This window comes from Teleopsis dalmanni, chromosome 1 (assembly GCF_002237135.1).
Source record: "Teleopsis dalmanni isolate 2A chromosome 1, ASM223713v2, whole genome shotgun sequence".
Classification (NCBI taxonomy): Eukaryota; Metazoa; Arthropoda; class Insecta; order Diptera; family Diopsidae; genus Teleopsis; species Teleopsis dalmanni.
Genome location: NC_051846.1, coordinates 188,897,920 through 188,901,773, shown reverse-complemented (window position 1 = coordinate 188,901,773; position 3,854 = coordinate 188,897,920).

Below are 3,854 nucleotides of genomic sequence, written 5' to 3'. Positions count from 1 at the left end.
TTACCAGAACTTCAACGAATCCTGCTACCATGTGGAAACTGCCAGAGGAAAACATGTCATAAAAAAATCGATTTCCTCTGTTAGTAAATTGACCTAATTTAAGTATTAGCGAAGAGAAAGTTTTATGGTCACGTTGAATCTAAATCGGTAACGAAAATGGAAAAAATTTTTTACTCGATTTTCGAATTTCCAAAGGATTCTTCATTTTGACAGGTGACTCATTACAATTTGACAAGATAAAAATTTGTGAGCTTACCTTAAATCACATTTATTTTTAACGTACGAGTCATGTAGCAGAATAAAGTTTTTGAAATATTTTTCTATCTTTGTGATATATTCAATTTAATATGTGAATCATATATTTGGGTTAATTAAATTGGTGTTGCTTTCAATTTGTTTGATTTATATTATTTTACATATATTTTAGAAACAAAAAATATATATTTGATTTCATATATGATTTTTTCTTTTCAATGCTGATAATATTATAATGAGTTACAAATTAATACAAAATAATTAATTATAATTAATATTATATACAATCAAAATATTTGAATTTTTATACAATATTTGTTATTATACAATCAAAAGATAACCTAAAACAATAACAATCAGTTAGAAACACAATATTCAATTATAGGGAACTCAATATTACAATCATAAACTATTTATTGACTATTTATTGAAATCATTTATATATATCTAGTTAGTTAGTTAGTTATGCTGGAGGGAGAAACGAGTCCTCCTCAATTAGCTAAAAAAGTTTTTAATCCACAAATCCTCTTAATAATGGGTAGTAGAGAGAAGGTCAAGCTAGAACCAGCCAGAAGCATTTATAAAGGCAAGTATCTAACCAATGCTACAGATATCGCCGAGTGTGTTGAAGAACACAAAAAAATAAAGATATTAACCTAGATACCTCTGATTTGCTTCTGTGTATTAAGTCACAGGTTCTGCATTTGGAATAGATTGGACATGTAACCCTTAATCTGACTGCTGAATCTGTTCACTGACACTATTTCTAAAAAATAATCTTGTTTTTCTTTATGCAATCACTCTATAGAACCGCATTAGTGCTACAATGATGCAATCACTGATGTGGTCCAATACACTAGCTTACACTCATTCAATATATCATCCATTTTATTTTGGATTTTAAAAATGGTGCTATGTGACGTTCACTTTTACTAGAGGTGCTTTTATCGACAATTACACTAAATAGAGTTAGAACATATTTAGAGATGCACTCAGATAGATGGTAGAAGATGGCGTAAGCTTATAGATATAAAATGCCCAAATTAAACTTCAAGTTGTAAAGTTGCTCTGAAAAGCCAATCTCCTTTAAGTTCAGAATATGAAGTACTCTTTATAATAGCATCGTTAAAACAATTTGGACAAATGTATGGTCATGCAAATGCTTTAAACATAGATATTCTGCAAAGAATTAGGTCAATAGTTCAATATATGTTTGTGGTAATAGCGGAACTCAATGGCACTTTAAAAATAAACAAATCCACAAAGATCTTGGAATATCTATGGTCAAATCAGAATTCGTAAAAATTGGACCAAAATACATTGAAAAACGATGCCTACTTCAATCTTTACGTTTGTCGTTAGGACTTACACTCGCATCGGAAAACGTCATACCTCCCCCGTAAGTCAAAACTAAATTATCTCATTATTTATTTTTATTCTTTTCTTTTTTTTCTTGTTTTCTTATAGTATTCTCTTTCTTCCTGAAAAAACATATAATTCAAAGAAAAATCCATTCATTGAATATCTATCCAATATTTATCATTCTTTTAAAACAAATGTCATTATTTGTTTGAAGATCTACATTAAAGGATTCAGAACACATTTGTACCACACTCTCTATCAGAATATTATGGAGTTGTAATGAGTAATTTCTTATTATATGGCTGTGGGACCCACTTTGAGACCACCACTTTAAAATCACCAAGTTCTCGAGAGTGCCTGTTTCAAAATATTTTAATAATTTAGCTTTAAATATTGCTTAATTGTTTATTAAACCCTTAAACAATAGCGACAATATTTAATAAGCATAATTAATTTATGCAAATAATTGCAAAATAGTATCAAATTTCTTTTGAAATTTTAACATGTGTTTTTATCATGTTCTGATATTCGGTATGTATTCCCATATAAAATATTATATGTTCAATTATAAATAACAGTCTGAGCTTTACAGTTTCATTGTAAACAATTTTTTTTTATACTTCTCGACCTGGAGGCAAACCATATACCTTCAACAAACTACGGCATTTAGCCAGAGATAGAGACAACTGGAGATTCTATGTAAATCGTCTTAGTTCCTGATGGTATACGACTTACATGGATAAAAATTAAAAGTCGCTTTTATATTGACTTTATTTTGTTTGATGAATTTTTATTATTATCGTACAGTTTTCAGTAAAACTTCACTTAGTAAATATAAATAAAAATAATTTTTTTAAATATGTTTAATATCAAAAAATTGATTTTTTAACTCTATAAAACTCATTTCAGTCAGCAGTCTAATTAAAACTTTTCCACACCTGAGCATATGTAAATAAAATAATTAACAAATAGGTGGTCGTATATGTAGGAGGACATTAACTGCAGACTAATTAACATATGAGATTATTGCAATTATTTACATGCAGTCATTAAATATGTAAAATTTGTTTATTTTATGTAAAATTTGCAGAAATGGTAAATTTATGCAAATTGTCAGAATTGTCAAAAACACATGATATTACTAAATATTTCATTTTTTTGCATTGTGGCAATTTTTTCTTCTGTAATTACTTCAAAGCTTTTTGCAACAACTCTACTGCACTTGTTTGTGTTTCTAAATTTTCGGTAAATAATACTGAAAATGACAAAACTAGCTAGTGCAATTCAAATAAATAAGTATATATACAAGTTGCACTGTTTATTCGCACTAATTAGAGAGGTATATGTTGTCAAAAGAAATTTTTCACGAAAAAATATGGAGTCATGCAATCCAACATATCTCATTATTAGGATAAGTATCAAAGCTTTTAATTTACTAAACAATCTTTTAATTTGTTTCATATTTTGTTTGCCCTGAACTTTCAAAGAAAACTTCAAAGAGATTAAAATCAGATCCATCCTATTGCTTTTAGAAAGTTGATAGATTTTTCATCCTTACCGATTAGCACGGCGACAAATTGTTAAACCAGTAATTTTTTAAAAGCCTATTTTGTTTAGAAAACAAAACTGGGCAGCCACAGAGGAAGCGCTTGGTAGTTCTTTCAGTTAGATAAATGTTTTAAAATTCTATAAAGATTGTTACAAAGAGTGCACAGCGAGGACTGCAGCTTGCTTAAAATAACCTTTTAATAAGTTCGAAGACCAGTTCGTTACTGAGCTTACACATGCCATAAGAAATTCTCACCAATTTTTAACTATCTAAAAAAAATAAAGTTGGATGTTCCACTAAAGGATCTCTAAGGGAACATAGACCGACATTCCTAGGGATTCATCACCAAAAATACAAGTTTAAGATAAGATAAAATAAAAGTGAAGTAGCAAGTCGATTCGCTCCAGTTATTTTCGATCTATGTACTCTATTTAACTTTATGATGGAGAATCACACCTGACCTTGAGGTAGCATGCAAATAGCCAAATTGACTCCCTAGTAACTAAAATTTTAGTGTCAAAAACCCATGAAGTGATTTATGTTTGGGAATGGAGACAAAGCATTTGTTACACTATTTTTGAGCCATCTGTAAAAATTGAGATGACAATTTCGTTTAAAGTTCGTTGATGAATGCATTATCTGAAAGTAGTTTTAAAGCATAAATATGAAATTCAAGTATATAAGGTCA